Below are 26,465 nucleotides of genomic sequence, written 5' to 3'. Positions count from 1 at the left end.
AGGGGGAGTATATAGAGGAACACAGGGGTCTGTACAAGGACGTGATGATGGAGAATCACCGGCCCCTCACATCACTGGGTAAGAGGAGACTGTCATGTATTGTACAGGGGAGAGCAGGTATGGGGGCCCCCTATATACACACATCACCTGATAATCACATATATACACTGTACTCAGTCACTGTGTGTCTCCTACAGATGGGCCCAGTAACAGAGATACCCCAGAGAGATGTCCCCGTCCTCTGTATTCCCAGGATTGTACAGAGGAGAATCACAGGATCCCACAGGAGGATCAGGTAAGTGACTGTCACTATATGATCTGTAGAGGAGCTGTGTGTGTCTTATATACTGATATTATACTGTTTCACCTCAGTTTAATCTGACTATGCAAATGTCATTATAGTGTTTGTTTTTTAGGTAGAACGTCTGTATGATATTAAAACAGACGATATAGAGGAAGAAGAAGAGACGTATGTGACTGATATAAAGGCAGAAGATACAGAGGGAGAAGAAGAGACGTATGTGAGGGGTGATCAGCAGTGTAAGGAAGAGGAGATCCCTACAGATATCAGCACAGGTGAGTAATAAACAATTATTAGAGAAAAGAGTCACATATTCTCCCTGCTCAGTCACTACAGCAATCTCTTATCCTACACCCTCCTCTGTCAGTACAAACTAATGAGGAATATTTATTTTCTCAGTGAGGGAGTCAGAAACCATCAGCCCCTATTATACTCCTGCTCTCCCCCTCACATCATGTCACTGTGTGTTACCAGCCCAGAGATCTGACCAGTCTCCTCCCCACACTCTCTGGTGTATCTCATACATCAGGAGCCATCAGCCCCTATTATACTCCTGCTCTCCCCCTCACATCATGTCACTGTGTGTTACCAGCCCAGAGATCTGACCAGTCTCCTCCCCACACTCTCTGGTGTATCTCATACATCAGGAGCCATCAGCTCCTATTATACTCCTGCTCTCCCCCTCACATCATGTCACTGTGTGTTACCAGCCCAGAGATCTGACTAGTCTCCTCCCCACACTCTCTGGTGTATCTCATACATCAGGAGCCATCAGCCCCTATTATACTCCTGCTCTCCCCTTACATCATGTCACTGTATTACCAGCCCAGAGATCTGACCAGTCTCCTCTCCACACTCTCTGGTTTATCTCTTACATCAGGAGCCATCAGCCCCTATTATACTCCTGCTCTCCTCCTCACATCATGTCACTGTGTTACCAGCCCAGAGATCTGACCAGTCTCCTCCCCACACTCTCTGGTGTATCTCATACATCAGGAGCCATCAGCCCCTATTATATACCTGCTCTCCTCCTCACATCATGTCACTGTGTGTTACCAGCCCAGAGATCTGACCAGTCTCCTCCCACACTCTCTGGTGTATCTCATACATCAGGAGCCATCAGCCCCTATTATACCTGCTCTCCCCCTCACTGTGTGGTACCTATGTTTTCTCTTGCAGGTTCCACAGTAGTATCCATAGGATATACACTGGAATATGAGGTAGTGTCAGCGGAGTGGCATCAACGATCAAAAGCTTTTAGCCTCCAAGAATGCAACAGGCCAGTTTCCTATATCCCCGCCTCCTGGCTCAGGGAATTCAGTTTTTTTGTTTGTATGGCAGGAGCCGGACCACGATCTTTGGGCGGCTGATTTTAGCAGCCTTAAGCTTGTTATTTCATTTATTTCTCTATCGTCCTAAGTGGATGCTGGGGTTCCTGAAAGGACCATGGGGAATAGCGGCTCCGCAGGAGACAGGGCACAAAAAAGTAAAGCTTTTACCAGATCAGGTGGTGTGCACTGGCTCCTCCCCCTATGACCCTCCTCCAGACTCCAGTTAGATTTTGTGCCCGAACGAGAAGGGTGCAATCTAGGTGGCTCTCCTAAAGAGCTGCTTAGAGAAAGTTTAGCTTAGGTTTTTTATTTTACAGTGAGTCCTGCTGGCAACAGGATCACTGCAACGAGGGACTTAGGGGAGAAGTAGTGAACTCACCTGCGTGCAGAGTGGATTTGCTGCTTGGCTACTGGACACTAGCTCCAGAGGGACGATCACAGGTACAGCCTGGATGGTCACCGGAGCCGCGCCGCCGGCCCCCTTGCAGACGCTGAAGAGAGAAGAGGTCCAAAATCGGCGGCTGAAGACTCCTGAGTCTTCATAAAGGTAGCGCACAGCACTGCAGCTGTGCGCCATTTTCCTCTCAGCACACTTCACACAACAGTCACTGAGGGTGCAGAGCGCTGGGGGGGGCGCTCTGAGAGGCAAATAAAAACCTTATTAGAGGCAAAAAATACCTCACATATAGCCCACAGAGGCTATATGGAGATATTTAACCCCTGCCTAACTTCAAAAATAGCGGGAGACGAGCCCGCCGAAAAAGGGGCGGGGCCTATCTCCTCAGCACACAGCGCCATTTTCTCTCACAGAAAAGCTGGAGAGAAGGCTCCCAGGCTCTCCCCTGCACTGCACTACAGAAACAGGGTTAAAACAGAGAGGGGGGGCACTGATTTTGGCGATATTGTATATATATAAAAGATGCTATAAGGGAGAAACACTTATATAAGGTTGTCCCTATATAATTATAGCGTTTTTGGTGTGTGCTGGCAGACTCTCCCTCTGTCTCCCCAAAGGGCTAGTGGGTCCTGTCCTCTGTCAGAGCATTCCCGGTGTGTGTGCTGTGTGTCGGTACGTGTGTGTCGACATGTATGAGGACGATGTTGGTGAGGAGGCGGAGAAATTGCCTGTAATGGTGATGTCACTCTCTAGGGAGTCGACACCGGAATGGATGGCTTATTTAGAGAATTACGTGAGAATGTCAACACGCTGCAAGGTCGGTTGACGACATGAGACGGCCGACAATCTATTAGGACCGGTCCAGGCGTCTCAGAAACACCGTCAGGGGTTTTAAAAACGCCCATTTACCTCAGTCGGTCGACACAGACACAGACACGGACACTGAATACAGTGTCGACGGTGAATAAACAAACGTATTTCTCATTAGGGCCACACGTTAAGGGCAATGAAGGAGGTGTTACGTGTTTCTGATACTACAAGTACCACAAGAAAGGGTATTATGTGGGAGTGAAAAAACTACCTGTAGTTTTTCCTGAATCAGATAAAATAAAATGAAGTGTGTGATGATGCGTAGGGTTACCCCGATAGCAAATATTGGCGTTATACCCTTTCCCGCCAGAAATTAGGGTACGTTGGGAAACACCCCTTAGGGTGATAAGGCGCTCACACGCTTATCAAGTGGCGTTACCGTCTCCAGATACGGCCGCCCTCAAGGAGCCAGCTGATAGGAAGCTGGAAAAATATCCTAAAAAGTATATACACACATACGGTGGTTATACTGCGACCAGCGATCGCCATCAGCCTGGAGATGCAGTGCTGGGTTGGCTTGGTCGGATTCCCTGACTGAAAATATTTTATTCATGTAGAGCATTTAATAGGATGCATTCTATATATATGTATGTGAGATGCACAGAGGGATATTTGCTCTCTGGCATCAAGATAAGTGCGTTGTCCATATCTCCCAGAAGATGTCAGGGACACGACAGTGGTCAGGTGATACAGATCCCATACGGCAGATGGAAGTATTGCTGTATAAAGGGAAGGAGTTATTTGGGGGTCGGTCCATCGGACCTGGGGACCACAGCAACAGCTGGGAAATCCAACCTTTTTTACCCCAAGTTACATCTCAGCTAAAAAAGACACCGTCTTTTCAGCCTCAATCTTTCCTTTCCCATGAGGGCATGCAGGCAAAAGGCCAGTCATATCTGCCCAGACATAGAGGTAAGGGAAGTAGACTGCAGCAGGCAGCCCTTTCCCAGGAAAAGAAGCCCTCCACCGCGTCTGCCAAGTCCTCAGCATGACGCTGGGGCCGTGCAAGCGGACTCAAGGTGGGGGGGTAGTCTCAAGAGTCTCAGGGCGCAGTGGGATCACTCGCAAGTTGACCCCTAGATCGTACGAGTATTATCCCAGGGGTAAAGATTGGAGAGTCGAGACATCTTCTCCTCGCAGGTTCCTGAAGTCTGCTTTACCAACGGCTCCCTCCGACAGGGAGGCAGCATTGGAAACAATTCACAAGCTGTATATCCAGCAGGTGATAATCAAAGTACCCCTCCTACGACAAGGAAAAGGGTATTATTTTTCCACACTATATTGTGGTACTGAAGCCAGACGGCTTGGTGACACATAGTCTAAATCTAAAATGTTTTGAACACTTACATAAAAGGTTCAAATCGAGATAAAGTCACTCAGAGCAGTGATAGCGAACCGGAAAAAAGGGGACTATATGGTGTCCCTGGACATCAAGGATTACCTCCATGTCCAAATTTTGTCCTTCTCATCAAGGGTACCTCTGGTTCGTGGTACAGAACTGTCAATATCAGTTTCAGACGATGCCGTTTGAATTATCCACGGCACCCCGGGCCTTTTTACCAAGGTAATGGCCGAAAAGATGTTTCTTCAAAGAAAAAAGGCATCTAAATTATCCCTTACTTGCACGACCTAAAAAGGGCAAGTTCCAGAGAACAGTTGGAGGTCGGAAGAGCACTATCTAAAGTAGTTCTTCGACGGCACGACTGGATTCTAAATATTCCAAGAATCGCAGCTGTTTTCCGACGATACGTCTGCTGTTCCTAGGGATGATTCTGGACACGGTTCAGAAAAAGGTTTTTCTTCCCGAGGAAAAAGCCAAGGAGTTATCCGACCTGTCAGGAACCTCCTAAAACCAGGAAAGGTGTCTGTACATCAATGCACAAGAGTCCTGGGAAAAATGGTGGCTTTTTACGAAGCAATTCCATTCGGCAGATTCCATGCAAGAATTTTCCAAAGGGATCTGTTGGACAAATGGTCAGGGTCGCATCCTCAGATGCACCTGCGAATAACCCTGTCGCCAAGGACAAGGGTATATCTTCTGTGGTGGTTGCAAAAGGCTCATCTATTGGAGGGCCGCAGATTTGGCATACAGGATTTGATCCTGGTGACCACGGACGCCAGCCTGAGAGGTTGGGGAGCAGTCACACAAGGAAGAAACTTCCAGGGGGTATGGACGAACCTGGAAAAGTCTCTTCACATAAACATTCTGGTACTAAGAGCAATCTAAAATGCTCTAAGCCAGGCGGAACCACTCCTGCAAGGAAAACCGGTGTTGATTCAGTCGGACAACATCACGGCGGTCGCCCATGTAAACAGACAGGGCGGCACAAGAAGCAGGAGTGCAATGGCAGAAGCTGCCAAGATTCTTCGCTGGGCGGAGAATCACGTAATAGCACTGTCAGCAGTGTTCTTCCCGGGCGTGGACAACTGGGAAGCAGACTTCCTCAGCAGACACGATATTCACCCGGGAGAGTGGGGTCTTCATCCAGAAGTCTTCCACATGCTAATAAACTGTTGGGAAAGACCAATGGTAGACATGATGGCGTCTCGCCTCAACAAGAAACTGGACAAGTATTGCGCCAGGTCAAGAGATCCACAGGCAATAGCTGTGGACGCACTGGTAACACCTTGGGTGTACAAATCAGTATATGTGTTTCCTCCTCTGCCTCTCATACCAAAGGTATTGAAGATTATACGGTGAAGAGGAGTAAGAACAATACTAGTGGCTCCGGATTGGCCAAGAAGGACTTGGTACCCGGAACTTCAAGAGTTGGTCACGGACGACCCGTGCCCTCTACTTCTGAGAAGGGACCTGCTACAACAGGGTCCCTGTCTCTTTCAAGACTTACCGCGGCTGCGTTTGACGGCATGGCGGTTGAACGCCAGATCCTAAAAGGGAAAGGCATTCCAGAAGAAGTCATTCCTACCTTGATTAAGGCAAGGAAGGAAGTCACCGCGAAACATTATCACCGCATTTGGCGAAAATATGTCGCGTGGTGCGAGGATCGGAGTGTTCCGACGGAGGAATTTCAACTGGGTCGTTTCCTACATTTCCTACAATCAGGATTGTCTATGGGTCTCAAATTGAGATCTATTAAGGTTCAAATTTCGGCCCTGTCAATATTCTTCCAAAAAGAATTGGCCTCAGTTCCTGAGGTACAGACTTTTGTTAAAGGAGTACTGCATATACAGCCTCCTGTGGTGCCTCCGGTGGCACCGTGGGATCTAAATGTAGTTTTAGATTTCCTCAAATCCCATTGGTTTGAACCATTGAAAAAGGTGGATTTTAAATATCTCACATGGAAAGTGACTATGTTACTGGCCCTGGCTTCCGCCAGGAGAGTATCTGAATTGGCGGCTTTATCTTATAAAAGCCCTTATCTAATCTTCCATTCGGATAGGGCAGAACTGAGGACTCGTCCGCATTTTCTCCCTAAGGTGGTATCAGCGTTTCACCTGAACCAACCTATTGTGGTGCCTGCGGCCACTGGCGACTTGGAGGACTCCAAGTTGTTGGACGTTGTCAGAGCCTTAAAAATATACATTTCAAGGACGGCTGAAGTCAGAAAATCTGACTCGCTGTTGATACTATATGCACCCAACAAGTTGGGTGCCCCTGCTTCTAAGCAGACGATTGCTCGTTGGATTTGTAACACAATTCAACTTGCTCATTCTGTGGCAGGCCTGCCACAGCCTAAATCTGTTAAGGCCCATTCCACAAGGAAGGTGGGCTCATCTTGGGCGGCTGCCCGAGGGGTCTCGGCATTACAATTCTGCCGAGCAGCTACGTGGTCGGGGGAAAACACGTTTGTAAAATTCTACAAATTTGATACCCTGGCAAAAGAGGACTTGGAATTCTCTCATTCGGTGCTGCAGAGTCATCCGCACTCTCCCGCCCGTTTGGGAGCTTTGGTATAATCCCCATGGTCCTTTCAGGAACCCCAGCATCCACTTAGGACGATAGAGAAAATAAGAATTTACTTACCGATAATTCTATTTCTCGGAGTCCGTAGTGGATGCTGGGCGCCCATCCCAAGTGCGGATTATCTGCAATACTGTACATAGTTATTGTTAACAAATTCGGGTTATATTGTTAAGGAGCCATCTTTAAGAGGCTCTTTCTGTTATCATACTGTTAACTGGGTTTAGATCACAAGTTGTACGGTGTGATTGGTGTGACTGGTATGAGTCTTACCCGGGATTCAAATTGCCTCCCTTATTGTGTACGCTCGTCCGGGCACAGTACCTAACTGGAGTCTGGAGGAGGGTCATAGGGGGAGGAGCCAGTGCACACCACCTGATCTGGTAAAAGCTTTACTTTTTTGTGCCCTGTCTCCTGCGGAGCCGCTATTCCCCATGGTCCTTTCAGGAACCCCAGCATCCACTACGGACTCCGAGAAATAGAATTATCGGTAAGTAAATTCTTATTTTTTGTAGTCTTAGGTTTTTTGAGCGAGTTTTCTAAAAAGCGTCTTACACACCACCTTAGTAAGAGTCACTTCTACAACTTCTTGCTGGGTCACAACAACGCTTACCGACGGGTACAGTGCTGTTACGGCGGCCGTCTGTGTAGGATGTACTAGCAAGTCCAGCTGACGTTACCAGGCTTTGGCCGGAGCACGGGAAGAAGGTACGGCATCCATTCCGCTTAACGGGAAAGACGGGAGATACAGCCGCACTGTTTTCGGGATGTAGACTACTGATTCGGCTGCACCAGCGCTAGGCCCCAGGGATCATAAGGCAGGCACAGGTTCAAGTTGAACCCCCATTGGCTTCTGAGCGGATAATGCCAGCTTGTATACCAGGGATAGGTTACCCTATTAACCCTTACATGCAACTTCCTCCTGGGTTTTATCACATCCAGTCCAGGAATCTGCAGCCTTTCAAGAAAAACAGACTGAAAGGCCTGTGGAAAGTAAGTCACAGACATGAAACTACATCCTCACAGTCTACACATGTTTCAGATGGGGACACTTGGGAGGATGAGGATTCCTCGCATTCTGGGTCTGCATACAGAGACGAGGATGAAGGTCCCAGCTCTGTGGATATACCTGAGCTAATTAGTGCTGTGAAAGCCATTCTACCCTTAGTGGAGGCAACAGAGCCTTTGTTAAATCCAAGGCTCCTGTGTTTAAACATCCCAAAACAGTCAGATCTGAATTTCTGGGGTCAGAACAGCTGACGGAGATTATGCAAGAGGCTTGGGTCACATCCAGTAAGAAGTTTAGAATTCCAAAGAAATGGAATTCCCATTATCCTCTTCCAGCTGGGGACTGTTTAGAAAGGGAGGTGGCTCCCAAAGTAGATACGCACGTCATTCGATTGGTGGGAAAATCTACATTACCTCTGCCTTCAACATCATTAAGTTATGTTACTGAAAAATAGATGTTTTTAAAAAAAAACATTTTCTCCTTGTCTGGGGCAATCATAAGACCAGTCATGGCTTCAGCCTGAATGGCAAAAGCAGTGGTGTCCTGGGCTGATGCATTGGAGGATGATCTTTCATTGGGATCTAGAGAGCAAAAATCCCATATTGCACATATTAAACAGGCGGCTATGTTTATGGCTACTATTGTCTCTCAAGCATCAGCCTCAGCAGTAGCCGCTCACATGGCGGTTTGGCTACGTACATGGAAAGCTGATACAGAGTCCAAGAAGGTTCTAGAGTCTTTGCCCTTTACTTGAGATATTCTTTTTGGTAAAGAATTTCGGAGTCAGAGGCAGACTCTGAAGAAAGTGAAGTTTCCTTCTACTTACAAGTCTAAACCTAATTTCTCATACGTCTTAGAGGATGCTGGGGATGCTCCAAGAACCATGGGGTATAGACGGGATCCGCAGGAGACATGGGCACACTATAAGACTTTGAATGGGTGTGAACTGGCTCCTCCCTCTATGCCCCTCCTCCAGACTCTAGTTAGATTCTGTGCCCAGCGAGACTGGATGCACACTGGGGAGCTCTCTAGTTTCTCAGGTAAAAGACTTTATTAGGTTTATTATTTTCAGGGAGACATGCTGGCTACAGGCTCCCTGCATCGTGGGACTGGGGGCGAGAAGCAGACCTACTTCTGTGAGTTCAAGGGCTCTGCTTCTTAGGCTACTAGACACCATTAGCTCCAGAGGATTCGATCACTTGGTACGCCTAGCTGCTTGTTTGCGGAGGCACGCCGTCACCCCACCCCCCCCCTCACAGAGCCAGAAGAAAGAAGCCGGGTGAGTATGAGAAGATCAGAAGACTTCAGTGACGGCAGAAGACGGCGTTTGAGGTACCGCGTTGCGCGCCATGCTTCCACACTGATCATGGCACTGCAGGGTGCAGAGCGCAGGGGGGGCGCCTTGGGCAGCATGGGGGACCTCAAACAGCACTGGCATAGGATATAACAGTGCTCAGGCACTTGTTAAGGGACCCCCGCCAGTATAAAGATTTTTTTAGCGGGACTGTAGCGTGCCATGTAGTGGGAGGGGCTTAGCCCGCGCAGCTCTGACCAGCGCCATTTTTCCCTTCACAGAAGCTGCAGAGACGCTGGCCCTGACCTCCAACCTGCTGTGCAAGTAACAGGGTGCAAAACGGGGCGGGAAGGGGGGGGGGGGGGTGCACTAGTGATTGGTGATTTATTATATATGTAAAAAGCGCTAGCAGGTCTGGGCAGTCTTGTTACTGACTTCAGTACCGGGATAGGCGCTGGGTGTGAGCTGGCAGAACTCTCTCTGTGTCTCTCTTGCAGGCTTTATTGTGGGTCTGTCTCCTATAGCCCCAGTGTAGTTGTGGGTGTCGGTACGTGTGTGTCGACATTTCTGAGGCTGAATGCGCTTCCCAGGAGGAGGCTGGCGTGGAGACAGACAGTTCTGTGAGAGTGACAGTGTCGACACTGCCGACGGATGATTAGGTCAATATGTTAAGTGTTTTAAATGCAAATGTGACTAAGTTGACTAAGAGATTTGATAAATCTGAGTCTAAGAACCAGACATGGAGGAAATCCATGGAAGATGCTTTGTCACAGGCCCAGACCCTTTCGGGGTCACAGAAACGTGCAGTTACCCAGATAGCAGAGACAGATACCGACACGGACTCTGATTCCAGTGTCGACTATAATGATGCCAGATTACATCCAAAGCTGGCTAAAAGTATTCAGTACATGATCGTGGTGATAAAAGACGTGTTACATATCACTGAGGACCCTGCTGTCCCTGATACTAGGGTCTGTATGTATAAAGGAAAGAAACCTGAGGTAACGTTTCCTCCCTCTCATGAACTGAACGCACTTTTTGAAAAAGCTTGGGAAAATCCTGACAAAAAAATACATGTTCCCAAAAGAATTCCAGTGACATATCCGTTCCCCTCTGGGGACAGGGAAAGGTGGGAGTCAATCCCCACGGTAGACAAAGCTTTTTCTCTGGCTGGGTCCACAGGATAACATTGGGATATGCCGGAGCGACAGCGGAAATGGCACCAAACGGTCACAAGCTTTCTGCCCTCCCAGGATGCATAGAGGCTTCAGCATATAATCCCGCCCACTGACTCAGTCCCCAGCATCTTCTAGGATGTAAAAGAAAATAGGATTTTAATTAGCTACCGGTAAATCCTTTTCTCGTAGTCCGTAAAGGATACTGGGCGCCCGCCCAGTGCTTCGTACTTCCTGCGCTGTTACTTGGTTAAGTATTGTTCTTTGGTTCAGCTGTTGCTGTTTCTGTTTCAAGTTTGATTAGCATGGCTTTCCTGTTGTTGCGTGTGTGCTGGTTAGAATCTCACCACTGTTCTTTTATATCCTTCTCTCAAAGTATGTCCATCTCCTAGACTGAGTCTGGAAGGAGGGGTATAGCAGGAGGAGCCAGCACACCCAATCAAACTTCTTGAAGTGCCCATGCCTCATAGTGGACCCGTCTATACCCCATGGTACTAAATGGACCCCAGTATCCTCTACGGACTACGAGAAAAGGATTTACCGGTATGTGTGGCCGGAGAGGCTCCAGCCCACAGGGAAAATGGCCACCGCCGCACTGAAAGGGTTAACCCCTAGTGCCCGGCGCCATTATCGGGACAATGGGCGCTTGGCATCACTGTTAAACGTACTTACGGCGCTGGGCGCGGACTGTTTAAAAGTTTGTTTAATGATGTGTTTTAACATGTCATATGTAGTGCTCTATGCACAATTGCAGGAATGCATGTTTAACTGTATCTATTTTATATTCAAGATATGGTCAGCTGTATCTTAAGGGGGAAAATGCAGTTACTATAGATGTCTGAATAATCATCTCCTGTCAGTAGGAAGTGGCATGCTAATGGCCCTGTCCTAGCAGAGAGGTGTGAATGACAATACCTTTTGATGTGTAAGTTCCTAAGAGAGAGGTGCTAATCACAGGGGATCTGGGCTTGCCTGGAGGTGTGAATGAGACAGAAATATTTGTATTTTGAAGCTATGTGATAAATTTATCAATAGTGAATGTTAGTCTGATACCAAACGTCTGTGTCACAGGAAGGAGGATATTGTTTTATTGCACTTATATCCTTGTAAAATGTAATTTATTTATATTTTGAGCGATAACCTGATTGGTTGGAGAAGACAGGGAGGGCTTACCCCCCTGTGGTACTGTGTGTAGAACTGAGATAAAAAGAGGATGCCTGTGAGCTTCCAGGTTGTATTGTAATTGTACCATCTTATTCTGCTGGAACGTCTTGCTGTATGCTGTTGCCCCTAGCAATAGGGAAGAGTTCTCTTTAGAACTATATTTGAGCAAATAAATACAATTTGCCTCAAGAAGACCGCGTCATCTTGTGACCTACAGGGTTATGCCAAACCTAGCCCCGTCCTCCGGCTGTCCAGGGAAGCACCTAACGTCTCCAAGTTCCGCCTTCCGCCAGCTACCGGTAGAGGCCTAGCAAGTGGCTAGTGGGGATTCGTCAGCACCACACAGCTGTGGTAAGGCAGTGCGTCGGCACATACAGAGCAGAACCGTGGTTCCAAACTTCACGGCAGGTTAGGAGTTTGGTGGTGGCAGCATAAACCCGCCCACAACGCAGTGGGTGGAGTCAGTAACAGGCGATTACTGACGGTAAGCGGGAATCCCCTATGTGGTCAGGCCTCGTGTGACTTGACCTTCCATTCTGTGCGCAGCCAACGGGACGCGAAAGCGGCGAGTGCTTTCGTACGCAACCGTCCTGTCACAGTAAGTAATTAAAATCCTATTATCCAGTGGATACTACTGTGGACCCTGCAGAAGACATAGGTAGTTATTGTAGACTTACCATTGATAATTTTAACTCTATTTCTCCTAAGTCCACAGTATCCACAGGAATCCCACCCTGACGCACCTGATTTGAGAATCCTTACACCTACTAACCTCCTCTTGTACGGAAGGGTGTGCATGTGTGTTCTTCTCACCTGATTAGGGCTCTTTATGATGCTCTTGCCTTGAGCTTTGGAAAAGGACTGAATTGCCTGAGCCAGGAGGCGAGGATATAGGAGACTGGCCCGTTGCATTCTGGGAGGCCGAAAGCTTTTGATCATTGGTGCCAATCCACTGACGCTACCTCCTATCCCAATGTATATCCTGTGGATACTGTGGACTTAGGAAAAATAGTTATCGACGGTAAGTCTACCATAACTATTTTACATACTATATTATGTACGCTATGGATGTGTGTTATTTGGCATGGTGCGGGTGCGGCTGCTTGCTGGGGCGCAGGCTCTGGGTTCCTCATGCCTCGTAATGCTTAGGAAATATCTGGCGCAGCCCCTATCATGTATCCACACGCTCCTGTAGCAGCCGGCCTCAGGGAATTCAATACACAAAAAAAATCAAGAACAAGGCGCGCAGTGCCGTTTCATAAACAAATGATACTTAAATGTCCTTATGTATTAAAAGGAGAGGATCCCAATTCAGTACGTCTCCTCTTGTGATGATGCAGATGACTCTTCTATTCTACAGACGGTCTCATGAAGATATGTAATAAAACATAATATTTAAAAGGGCAAATACTATCTGCGCAACCCCTTTTGGTATGATGTTAAAAGGATGGGGGAATTAGAAGGTGTGAAAAATCAGAGAAGGAGATATGAATAGTATAGGGTGTAGTTAGTGAAGAATGGTGCCGCCAGTAGGTAAACTAGTACCCTTACTAGTGTGGATAATTTATATAGGAAAAAACCTTGGCGCACCAGGGGTGAAGAAAGGAAAGCCTAGAAGGAGTGGTCAGATGAATTCTAAATTTATTTGTACACTTTAAAACATATATTAAAATTTCATTTAAAAAATATGACACATTTTGGTTTGACATAAAAAAATATAATAACAAAAAAATATATAAATTGATATAACAATAATCTATTATTTTCCACAAATGTCAATACTTATGAATAAGAATAAAATTAAATGCTCGCTCCAAGAAGCATGAGAAATAAAGTCCCGAGACCTGTTTATCCCACGTGGATAGTATTTACTGTCTTTTAGAAAAAGGCAGTTTTTTATTTATGTTTATCAGGGTCTTCCTGTATAATGATACTGCCGTGTATCACCCAATTCCACCAGGCTAGGTTAAGTGGCTGATGGTGTTTTTATAGGATCACGGTCTGTTGCACCCTTCACCCACTGTGGCTGTTTGTGTTGTAGTGATGGTTTCCAGGACTTTCCCTTTTTGTACGAAACACATATAAAAATGATGTATATCTGGTAACAGTACCTGTAGACCGTAAGTGTGGTGAGTCCTCCGCTACCTCCTTTCCCACGGGTCCGCAACTGCAGGACCTCTGGTGGGGCCGGGCAGCCGATTCCCAGAGCTCCGATACAGCACGTATCGCCTGGCCCGCAAGTGTGGAACGCAGGCCAGTCGCTTCCGGTTTCGCGGCTTCCGGCTTCCGGGAGTTACGTGTCGTCAGCAAAACAGTGGTGATTCGAGTTGAGCTCCGGCTTCATACAGCAATCCAACGCGTTTCTCCCATCTAGGGCTTCCTCAGGGATTGGTATCATGCAGAAACAGGTTCCTTATATACCTGGCACTTTCTAATGATTGGACTTTTCTGCAGTAGTCCCATAATGTGTTCATTAACTCCTTCTTTACTGGAGCAGAATTCATCATTATGCAGAAAAGTTAAAACAGGCTCATTAAATCTATATATTTAAAAAAAAATCTTAATTATTTAGTGCAACTATCATAATTAAATCAAGATTTATTGTTTTTTATTTTATTTTCCAAACTTTTTTTTTTTTTTTTCTTTTTTTTTTATTTTATTTTTTTTTTAAAAACTTCTGACCAATGAAAAGTAGGGTGAACAAAAGGATAGAGATGAAAGAGAGAAGGAAGGAGGGGGGGGGGGGGTTCTAAGGAAGGGAAGGTGGATAAGTCTTCCCTATATTTGATACAGGAGGGAACCATATCAATTTGAGATGAAAATGCGATTTGGGTTAATCATCTGGACAAGCTATCATTCCAGAAAGCTTGCTAAATCAAAATCGATGTTTAGACCTTTTGGAGTGATGGTATCCATTTGGTAGATCCATTTCGCTTCTTCCTTTGATATTTGGGCCACTGTGTCTCCACCTCTCCAGTTGTTTTTTATTTTCTTTATACCCAAGAACTTTAGACATGTGGGATCACTGTTGTGATGGTGTGCAAAGTGTATTGGGATGCTGTGGGTTTCCATTTTATTCCTGATGTTCCTAATATGTTCTGAAATGCGATTTTTTAAGGGTCTGATGGTTCGCCCCACATACTGTAATCCACATGGGCATTCTAAAAGATACACTACTCCTTTTGTATCACATGTTATCTCTTCTTCTATTTTCTTCTATCTTGGGTATAAAGAAAATAAAAAACAACTGGAGAGGTGGAGACACAGTGGCCCAAATATCAAAGGAAGAAGCGAAATGGATCTACCAAATGGATACCATCACTCCAAAAGGTCTAAACATCGATTTTGATTTAGCAAGCTTTCTGGAATGATAGCTTGTCCAGATGATTAACCCAAATCGCATTTTCATCTCAAATTGATATGGTTCCCTCCTGTATCAAATATAGGGAAGACTTATCCACCTTCCCTTCCTTAGAACCCCCCCCCCCCCTCCTTCCTTCTCTCTTTCATCTCTATCCTTTTGTTCACCCTACTTTTCATTGGTCAGAAGTTTTTAAAAAAAATATAAAAAATAAAAAAAAGAAAAAAAAAAAAAAAAAAAGTTTGGAAAATAAAATAAAAAACAATAAATCTTGATTTAATTATGATAGTTGCACTAAATAATTAAGATTTTTTTTTAAATATATAGATTTAATGAGCCTGTTTTAACTTTTCTGCATAATGATGAATTCTGCTCCAGTAAAGAAGGAGTTAATGAACACATTATGGGACTACTGCAGAAAAGTCCAATCATTAGAAAGTGCCAGGTATATAAGGAACCTGTTTCTGCATGATACCAATCCCTGAGGAAGCCCTAGATGGGAGAAACGCGTTGGATTGCTGTATGAAGCCGGAGCTCAACTCGAATCACCACTGTTTTGCTGACGACACGTAACTCCCGGAAGCCGGAAGCCGCGAAACCGGAAGCGACTGGCCTGCGTTCCACACTTGCGGGCCAGGCGATACGTGCTGTATCGGAGCTCTGGGAATCGGCTGCCCGGCCCCACCAGAGGTCCTGCAGTTGCGGACCCGTGGGAAAGGAGGTAGCGGAGGACTCACCACACTTACGGTCTACAGGTACTGTTACCAGATATACATCATTTTTATATGTGTTTCGTACAAAAAGGGAAAGTCCTGGAAACCATCACTACAACACAAACAGCCACAGTGGGTGAAGGGTGCAACAGACCGTGATCCTATAAAAACACCATCAGCCACTTAACCTAGCCTGGTGGAATTGGGTGATACACGGCAGTATCATTATACAGGAAGACCCTGATAAACATAAATAAAAAACTGCCTTTTTCTAAAAGACAGTAAATACTATCCACGTGGGATAAACAGGTCTCGGGACTTTATTTCTCATGCTTCTTGGAGCGAGCATTTAATTTTATTCTTATTCATAAGTATTGACATTTGTGGAAAATAATAGATTATTGTTATATCAATTTATATATTTTTTTGTTATTATATTTTTTTATGTCAAACCAAAATGTGTCATATTTTTTAAATGAAATTTTAATATATGTTTTAAAGTGTACAAATAAATTTAGAATTCATCTGACCACTCCTTCTAGGCTTTCCTTTCTTCACCCCTGGTGCGCCAAGGTTTTTTCCTATATAAATAAAACATAATAAAAGACATCATAGTGTAATATGTCCCACAATATTTTTCTCAGACTGAAACAAGTCCACTCGGAGTAGATAGCATACCCCGCTCACAATGGAAAAATACGATCTCCACATATAAAGGTATCTTTATCTGAAACAGTGTTGACAAAAATAAATGCGTACCATACTCACACAGAGCTAAGCATTGTTCCTCACATAACGTTTTTTTTGTAAGTTGCTCCAATGCAGTCACCTTTCTTTCCCAAATGAAAAACAAGGTGGTGGAAATATAAGACTTTTATTTTCTAAAATATGTACATGGGCAGTGTAAATCCACATCCACAAACCTCAAGAGTGGAATTGTAAGGACTGGTACGGCCGTCGGCCGAAAACAGCACTAACCAGCAAGATCTAAACACAAATCCAGCCTCAAGAGGGGTGTGTGAAAAAACAACTGCCTGCACCCTACCAACGCGTTTCTCCCTAATGGTAGGGCTTTTTCAAGGAAGAGTGCTCTGAAATAGATGCTATTTAAATAAAAACACCGGAAATAACAGTAAATTAAATTTTAATTTGCGCAGCCGGGTTGCCATGGTAACGTGTATCCACGTGTTCCCATAATTCCAAGGGATCTAATTGCACTTCCTATTTGGTGTATGGGCGCTCAGTCTCCCATACTGGGAGACACTTCCGCCGACAGTTAGCTCACTTCCTGGCCATGTCTATGCGATGACGTAGGCGGGCTTCCTCTTTGCCCGGCCACGTTTCCATAGTGACCATTCGGCTCATCTGGACGATCCGCCCACCTATAATCCGCATCTGCACGGTAACCATCAAAGCACCGGGGGCGGGTCTCTGTACTAGACGCGTCCCACTGGTACCACATGAGGTCACAACAATGTGTCTCCTCATTATCCAGCCGTGTCGCCACGGCAACCATTAATGCCTGAAATGGGCCTACACCCTACCCGGCCACACCCCACAGGCTACCAATGGGGTTACATCAACTATCTCCTCTATTATCCATATCATAATGCTGGAAAATGATTAAGATAGTGAATAAACGGTTAAATAAAATTAAACTGCACTTGAGGCTGCAATTGTCTAGCAACAAGAACAAAAACATCATAAAACATCTTAAAAACCACCTCAATTCAAATTCATGATTCAGACCGGAAAATATAGAAAAGGAAAAAAACTAAGCGCTTAGGTGAGAAGCACTGCACTTTGATTGTCAGCAGCCTCCTGATAAAGGGAATTGCCAGTCCCTTGAAACAGAAACTAACCAACAGATAACAAGTGGCGCTTGACAATCAGATAAATAAAAAAAACATTTATTTGTATACAATGTGTAAAAGTTACAACAAACTCCCGGGAGAATATAATAATGTGACAAATTTCACAGCAATAAAATTGTGCACTGTTTTAAAGCTTCATGATCAATTCCTCAGAAAACCATTTGTAATAGGGGAATTTATATGCACATGCTTAATAAGTAACTGCACCTGGGAGATTTTCAACCGTATTGAATTCACTTAATACACACAAAATTTTGATGAAAAAATGTATGTTACTAATAAATATGATATCTAAACATGAGTCACTCACGGCTTAGTATGCCCGAAGGTACTGCATACGTCACAAATCCATTGCAGTGGATGACTGATTTAAAGGTGAATAAAAGAGTTACCTCCGCTGGGCAGGAGCCTGTGATATCCTTGCTCCCTGGTGTCGTCTCACTATCCGTCAGAGACACACACCAGAGCCTCAGCGGGTACAATTGATGCTGCGCCGTGCAGGGAGCCCCAACGAGCCGTTCCAGATGGTTCACGCTACCTCCGGTACCTCCGCACTTGCAGACAGGAGGCTGTTATGCTGGTAGTCCGGAGTTTGCCGGTCTGCGCCGGGCTGAGAAGGAGCGGCACCCGCTGTTTACACTTCCCCAGATTGTGTTGTCGGCTGTGGCCACGGGGACTGAAGCTGCAATGCAAGTGCTCCCGATGGCAGTGCTGAATAAACGGGCTCCTTTGCACGGATTTAAAGTTGAAGCAGCAGCTGATAACAGTGTGGATCCTTGCAGGGAGAAAGTCTGTGTCCTTAACGCGTTTCAACGCCAGCAGGGCGTCTTTTTCGAAAGGCAGGTATACCTGGGGATAGGAGTGGTCTTATTCTTATACCTGTTCCCCAGGTGCAGCTATTTTTCAGCAATTAAATTCAGCCGTCTCTTGTGTCTTTAATTAGTATATAGTATAGTGAACTCCTGACATTATGAGACAGGTGAGTATATTTAAAAAAAGACATCACCATATTGGTATCATTTGAGTAACTTGATCTAATACATATTATCACAGCATACATCACATTTAGTACATAAAAAATTGAATAATAATAAATCCAAATAGATTATAATATATGAGACTGGGAATACTATTCTTATTTTAAAAAATTGCTTGTGCTATCTAAAAATGTCATGTTAATTTCAAATTTTTCCATATATGCATTATGATGCATATATGGAAAAATTTGAAATTAACATGACATTTTTAGATAGCACAAGCAATTTTTTAAAATAAGAATAGTATTCCCAGTCTCATATATTATAATCTATTTGGATTTATTATTATTCAATTTTTTATGTACTAAATGTGATGTATGCTGTGATAATATGTATTAGATCAAGTTACTCAAATGATACCAATATGGTGATGTCTTTTTTTAAATATACTCACCTGTCTCATAATGTCAGGAGTTCACTATACTATATACTAATTAAAGACACAAGAGACGGCTGAATTTAATTGCTGAAAAATAGCTGCACCTGGGGAACAGGTATAAGAATAAGACCACTCCTATCCCCAGGTATACCTGCCTTTCGAAAAAGACGCCCTGCTGGCGTTGAAACGCGTTAAGGACACAGGCTTTCTCCCTGCAAGGATCCACACTGTTATCAGCTGCTGCTTCAACTTTAAATCCGTGCAAAGGAGCCCGTTTATTCAGCACTGCCATCGGGAGCACTTGCATTGCAGCTTCAGTCCCCGTGGCCACAGCCGACAACACAATCTGGGGAAGTGTAAACAGCGGGTGCCGCTCCTTCTCAGCCCGGCGCAGACCGGCAAACTCCGGACTACCAGCATAACAGCCTCCTGTCTGCAAGTGCGGAGGTACCGGAGGTAGCGTGAACCATCTGGAACGGCTCGTTGGGGCTCCCTGCACGGCGCAGCATCAATTGTACCCGCTGAGGCTCTGGTGTGTGTCTCTGACGGATAGTGAGACGACACCAGGGAGCAAGGATATCACAGGCTCCTGCCCAGCGGAGGTAACTCTTTTATTCACCTTTAAATCAGTCATCCACTGCAATGGATTTGTGACGTATGCAGTACCTTCGGGCATACTAAGCCGTGAGTGACTCATGTTTAGATATCATATTTATTAGTAACATACATTTTTTCATCAAAATTTTGTGTGTATTAAGTGAATTCAATACGGTTGAAAATCTCCCAGGTGCAGTTACTTATTAAGCATGTGCATATAAATTCCCCTATTACAAATGGTTTTCTGAGGAATTGATCATGAAGCTTTAAAACAGTGCACAATTTTATTGCTGTGAAATTTGTCACATTATTATATTCTCCCGGGAGTTTGTTGTAACTTTTACACATTGTATACAAATAAATGTTTTTTTAATTTATCTGATTGTCAAGCGCCACTTGTTATCTGTTGGTCATGATTCAGACCGTCTGGTACCAAAGTTTTTAAATTAAAAATCCACTTAATTTCGTTCCTAGCTAATCTATTATCCTTATTATTATTCCGCCATTGGTCTTCTGTTAACTCAATACCCCAAAAAGACAAAATATGATCAGTGGAACAGTTCTGCACATCTTTGAAATGAAGTGAAAAAGGATGGGTGACCAACCCCTTGCGTATATTACGTATGTGTTCTGCCCAGCAAATTTTTAATATTCTACTGGTTTTCCCTATATATATTTTTTGGCAAGAACACTGGATCCCATAAATAGCATATTTGCTGTTGCAGGTGATAAATTGAGGGATTTTATACTCTTTTCCATTCCAATCAAAGGTATTCACTTTTTAAATTTTTGAGGTGCAGCTCTTGCACATACTGCAATCACCGCACCTATGGAAACCTTGATTCCTTGCAACACCTAGGGTTTCTCCATATACGCACTAGTAGTAAGTTTATCTCTAAGGTTGGGTGCCCTCTTATATATAATCTTAGGTTTATCAGATAAAATTGATGTCAGGACGGGATCCCTTTTGAAAAGATGCTAGTTTTTTTGAAACACCTTCTCAATCTGTTTATGGTAACCATTAAATTGGGTAATAAAAGCTAAATTATGATGTGACTCCGACTGAGATCTTACACCTTTAGTACTAAGCAAAGTCTCTCTATCAACTTCAGCAATTTTCTCTAACGATTTTTGTAAGTGGTGAGGTTTATAACCTTTTTGGATAAATTTCTTTTTCATCACCTGTGCTTCTTCGTTATAATTATGATTCTCAGAACAATTACGTCTCAGACGGGTAAATTGCCCCTCTGGTATGTTTTTCAACCACTGTGGTAAGTGATTACTCTGTACTTATATAAGTATTCGGGTCTGTCGGTTTAATATACACTGTGGATTGGACAGTATTCCCCATAATGTATATCTTAAAATCCAAAAAGTTAACTTCGACACAACTTTGATTGAAGGTCAAGTTAATTCCTAAGGCATTATCATTTAGATAAAAACAAAAATCTTGTAGGGCACTATATTCGCCTTTCCAAATAAAAGGGACGTCGTCTATGTACCGCCACCAGGACACCAGGTTCGACCCCCAGCCATGTCCACCCCAGACAGAGGCATCCTCCCATCTGGACATGAAAAAAATTAGCATAGCTTGGGGCGAACCTGGTTCCCATGGCGGTACCAACCTCCTGATTATAATATTCCCCATCAAAGTTAAAATAATTGTTCAGTAAAATAAAGGTGATTCCCTTAATAAATTCACAAAGATTATCCTGTATATTAGTAGTGGCTAAGGTCTGTTTAACTGCCTCTATACCATCAGTGTATTTAATAATGGTATAGAGGGATGTAACGTCTCCAGTTACCAGCCACATGCCACTTTCCCATTCAACCTCTTTAAGTTTGTTTAAAATGTCCCTCGTATCCTTCAGATGTGAGCGACCGTTCAACACAGAGCGTTGCAACTGGAAATCGATGAAATGTGACAAATTAGCCGTGATAGAGTTGGTCCCTGCCACTATGGGACGTCCCGGGGGAAGATGTTCATCCTTATGTACCTTTGGCAAAAGGTATAACACCGGGACCATATACTCTTCATTAATTAGAAACTCTGAAGTGGTTTTCTCAATGGTACCATTCTCAGAGTATTCTTTAACCAATTCCTTAAGGCCATTTAAAATCCTCACAGAGGGGTCTGCTCTTACTCTTCTATACGTAGTACCATCTTTTAGTTGGCGCATAGCTTCTTTAACATGGAGAGTCCTACTCATTATAACAACCCCACCGCCCTTGTCGGCGGGTTTAATGATAATCGACTCAGGGCCGCCCATTCATTTTTAGTTAAATTATGTCTATGAGCTGGTAAATTGCCTTGTAAGGCATTAATCTCCCCATTCACTATTTTGTGGAATGCCTTCCAATAAACCGTACATTAAGACGAGACGTGGAAATAGAGGAGGTAAGTGAAAAAGAGAACGTAAATCTAGGACTAGAAAGGTTAATTGGGTAAATTTACCAACATCTGATGATGATACCCGAATTACAAAGATATTTAATTTGAGTGATCACGTGTTGGATGAGGAGGAGACCTCTGTACTTAAAAAGGGTCTTAAATTTTGCCCGTCCAATCAGATAAACTTTTTCAACCTTTTTATTGATATTCAAAAGTTTGTGAGCAAATGGTCTCTAAAAAAGTTTTTTGCAGCCAAGGATAATCAGCCAACTCAGAGTGTTAGTGAAACTAATTTTAAGAAACCATCACACTTTAATCCGAGTCATGCAAAGGACTGTTTTGTGGATGCAAGGCAATTTACCTGCTCATAGATTTGGCTTATCTCAGTTTCGCATTGCTGGACTGTCATTTCCAGTTCCAGGCCCTGCCATTCGGCCTCTCCACAGCACCGAGGGTGTTTACCAAGGTGATGGCCGAAATGATGGTTCTCCGCCGCAAACAAGGGGTGAACATCATTCCATATCTGATAAAGGCATCGTCCAAGGAGAAGCTGCTGCTGTCCATTGTTCTCACAACACGCCTCTTCAAAAGTCATGGTTGGATTCTGAACCTTCCAATGTCACATTTGGAACCAACCCGGAGGTTTTCCTTTCTGGGAATGATCCTGGACACGAAGTGCAGAAGGTGTTTCTTCCACAGGAAAAGGCGTTTGTGATATAAACTATGGTCCGGGATGTCCTGAAGCCAGCCCAGGTGTTGGTTCATCAATGCATTCGCTTGTTGGGAAAGATGTCGGCCTCTTATGAGGCTCTACAGTACGGGAGGTTCCACGCACGGACCTTCCAACTGGATATCCTGGAGAAGTGGTCGGGATCTCATCACCACATGCACCAGAGAATTTGTCTGTCGCCGGGGCCAGGATTTCGCTCCTATGGTGGTTACAATTACCTCACCTTCTGAAAGGCCGCAGGTTCGGAATTCAGAATTGGGTCCTTCTAACCACGAATGCGAGCCTTCGGGGCTGGGGAGCAGTCACTCAAGGAGTAACCTTCCAAGGACAGTGGTCAATCCTGGAAGCCAGCCTGCCCATCAACATCCTGGAACTAAGGGCCGTCTACAACGGTCTTCAGAAAGACCCTCTTCTAAGAAATCAGGCCATTCAAGTGCAGTCGGACAATGTAACAACAGTGGCTTACATAAACCGACAGGGCGGAACGAAGAGCAGAGCGGCTATGTCAGAGGTGACATCCAGGGGAGTGTGGTCTCCATCCGGAGGTGTTCAAAGACATAACAGACCTTTGGGGATTACCCCAAATAGAGATGATGTCATCTCGTCTCAACAATTAGCTTCGGCGTTATTGTTCCAGGACCAGGGACCCACTGGCAGTGGTAGTGAACGCCCTGGTGTCTCCGTGGGTATTCCAGTCAGTGTACGTGTTTACACCGTTCCCACTCATCCCAAGAATCCTAAAGCTCATAAGGAGAACAAGGGTTCAAGCGATCCTCATTGCCCCAGACTGGTCAAGAAGGGCTTGGTACGCAGGCCTTCTGAATTTACTGCAAGAGGAACCGAGGCCTCTTCCTCTGCTACGTTTGATGGCATGAAAGTTGAGCGCCTGATACTTGCTCAGAAGGTCATTCCTACCCTCACCCAGGCTAGGAAAGGGGCAACGTCTAAACATTACCATCGTATTTGGAAGAAATATGTCTCTTGGTGTGAATCCAAGAAGTTTCCTATGGTGGAGTTTCAACTCGGACGTTTTCTCCTCTTCCTGCAAGCAGGTGTGGATATGGGCCTGAGGTTAGGATCTGTGAAGGTCCAGATTTCGGTCCTATCCATTTTCTTCCAGAAAGATTGCTCACCTCATTTCCTTTCCCTCAAGATGATAGGAAGAAATGGGAAAATCCACCGATAGTGGACGCCTCTTTATCTAGATTGTCACGTAAAATGATTTTACCTGTCCCAGGCGCAGCTGCCTTAAAGGATACGGCTGACCGCGGAATTGAGACCACACTCAAATCTCTGTACACAGCTACTGGGGTGGCTCAATGACCCACTGTTGCTTGTACGTGGATATCTAGGGCCATTGCAAAATGGTCAGGTAACCTAATTGATGATTTAGATTGTCTGCATAGGAGTGAAATTGAATTACTCTTGCATCACATTCAAGACTCTGCAAACTTTATGGTGGAGGCCATGAAGGAAATTGGCCTGCTCAACGCACATGTCAGTGTCAGCACACAGAGGCTTATGGCTATACCAATGTACTGTGGATGCAGATTCCAGGAGAATCGTGGAGAGCCCTTCTCAGGTTAGGCCTTGTTCGGAGATGAACTGGATACGTGGATATCCAAGGCAACTGCGGGTAAGTCGAAATATCTTCCTTCTGCAGCAACCCCGGCTAGAACTCGTAGTCCTTTCGGGCAGCAAAATGTAAAAACAGATCCAAAGGTTCCCCCACTGCCTTCAGAGGTGGTTGAGGAAAATCCAGAAAACCTGCAACTACAGGTTCTCAGGAACAGAGCTCAGGTTCTGCTTCCTCAAAGCCTTCAGCATGACGGTGGACCACACTGCCTGAAGAACAGATAGGTGGGAGAACGTTTAAAGGATTACAGTCATATCTGGGCAACATCATGCCTAAGATCCCTGGGTCAAAGATCTTATTGCCCAGGGATACAGACTGGATTTTCAAGAACTCCCACCTCACAGATTCTTCAAATCAGGCTTACCAGCTTCTCAGGAAGCAAGTACAATCCTGCAACAGGCAATTCAAAAGTTGGTACAGACACAGGTCATAGTCCCAGTTCCACCTTAGTTACAGAACAAGGGTTATTATTCCAACCTGTTCGTAGTACCAAAGCCGGATGGGTCAGAAGTCCCAACTTAAACCTAAAATCTCTGAACCCATATTTATGGGTATTTAATTTCAAGTTGGAGTATCTGAGAGCAGTCATATCAGGTCTGGAGGAAGGGGAATTCGTGGTGTCTCTGGATATCAAGGATGCGTACCTTCATATTCCGATCTGGCCGCCTCATTAGGCTTATCTAAGGTTTGCAATACAGGACTGTCACTACCAGTTCCAGGCACTGCCATTTGGCCTCTCCACAGCACCGAGGGGGTTCACCAAAGTCATGGCAGAGATGATGCTCCTCCTCCGTAAACAGGAAATGAACATAATTCCATACCTGGATGATCTACTGATAAAGGCATCCTCCATGGAGAGGTTGTTACAAAGAATTGCTCTCTCAACTCAACTACTCCAGGATCACGTGTAGATTCTGAACCTTTACAAATTCACACTTGGAACCGACAAATGGGCTTCCCTTCTTGGGAATGATACTCGATACGGAAGTACAGGGGGTGTTCCTTCCATTGGAAAAGACATTGGTGATCCAGTCAATGGTCCGGGATGTCCTGAAGCCAACTCGGATATTGGTACATCAGTGCATTCACCTACTGGGGAAGATGGTAGCCTCCTACGAGGCACTGCAGTACGGAAGGTTTCACGCAAGGCCCTTCCAGTTGGATCTCTTGGACAGGTGGTCCGGATCGCATCTTCACATGCACCAGAGGATACGCCTGTCGCCGAAAGCCAGAATTTTGCTTCTCTGGTGGCTACAGACTTCTCACCTGATCGAAGGCCGCAGGTTCGGGATTCAGAATTGGGTTCTACTAACCACATGTGCAAGCCTCAGAGGTTGGGGAGCAATCACCCTGGGGGAAAACTTCCAGGGAAAATGGCCAAATCAAGAAGCCATTCTTCCAAAAAACATTCTGGAACTTAGGGCCATATACACTGCCCTTCAACAAGTGGCACATCTTCTTCAAGATCAAGCCATTCAGGTACAGACAATGTGACGGAGTGTCGTACATAAACAGACAGGGCAGAACGAAGAGCAGAGCTGCAATGTTAGAGGTAACAAGAATTATCCTCTGGGCAGAAAAACGCGCTGTGGCGTTGTTGGCAATCTTCATTCCGCGAGTAGACAACTGGAAAGCAGACTTCCTCAGCAGACATGACCTCCACCCAGGAGAGTTGGACCTCCACCCGGAGGTGTTCAGGGACGTGACAAGTCGGTGGGGAATTCCTCAGATCGACATGATGGCCTCTCGTCTCAACAGGAAGCTCAGGCGGTATTGTTCCATGTCGAGAGACCCACAAACAGTGGTGGTTTGACGAGCTAGTAACTCCATGGGCTTACCAGACAGTGTATGTGTTCCCTCCACTTCTGCTCATCCCAAGAATTCTCAAAAGAATCAAAAAGACAAGGATTCAGGCAATTCTCATTGCTCCAGACTGGCCAAGAAGGGCTTGGTACGCGGATCTACTGGAGTTGCTCCTAGAGGATCCGTGGCCTCTACCTCTTTGCGAGGACCTTCTGCAACAGGGGCAGTTCATCTATCAAGACTTACCTCGGCAACGTTTGACGGCATGGAAGTTGAGCATCAGATTCTAGCCCAGAAAGGGATCCTGGACAGCATTATTCCAACCCAGGAAGGGAGTAATGTCTAAGCATTACCATCATATTTGGAAAAAATGTATCTTGGTTTGAATCCAAGCAGTTTCCTGCGGTGGAGTTTCAACTGGGACGTTTACTTCTCTTTCTGCAAGCAGGTGTGGATGTGGGCATTTGCCTGGGCCCTATA

At 45.1% G+C, this 26,465-nt stretch overlaps 1 protein-coding gene across 1 annotated transcript in view; it reads left to right on the top strand.

The window, feature by feature from the left end:
* The first annotated feature begins 202 nt into the window (after positions 1 to 202).
* The window catches only part of LOC135032398 (zinc finger protein OZF-like), a 51,130-nt gene continuing 24,867 nt past the window's right edge, over positions 203 to 26,465 (top strand). Inside the window, exons 1-2 of the mRNA XM_063954089.1 lie at positions 203 to 295; positions 417 to 576. The gene's annotated coding sequence lies outside the window, so the exon portion shown is untranslated. The remainder of the gene's footprint in view (positions 296 to 416; positions 577 to 26,465) is intronic.

This window comes from Pseudophryne corroboree, unplaced genomic scaffold (assembly GCF_028390025.1).
Source record: "Pseudophryne corroboree isolate aPseCor3 unplaced genomic scaffold, aPseCor3.hap2 scaffold_543, whole genome shotgun sequence".
Lineage (NCBI taxonomy): Eukaryota > Metazoa > Chordata > Amphibia > Anura > Myobatrachidae > Pseudophryne > Pseudophryne corroboree.
This window is presented reverse-complemented; position numbering and strand designations above follow the sequence as displayed.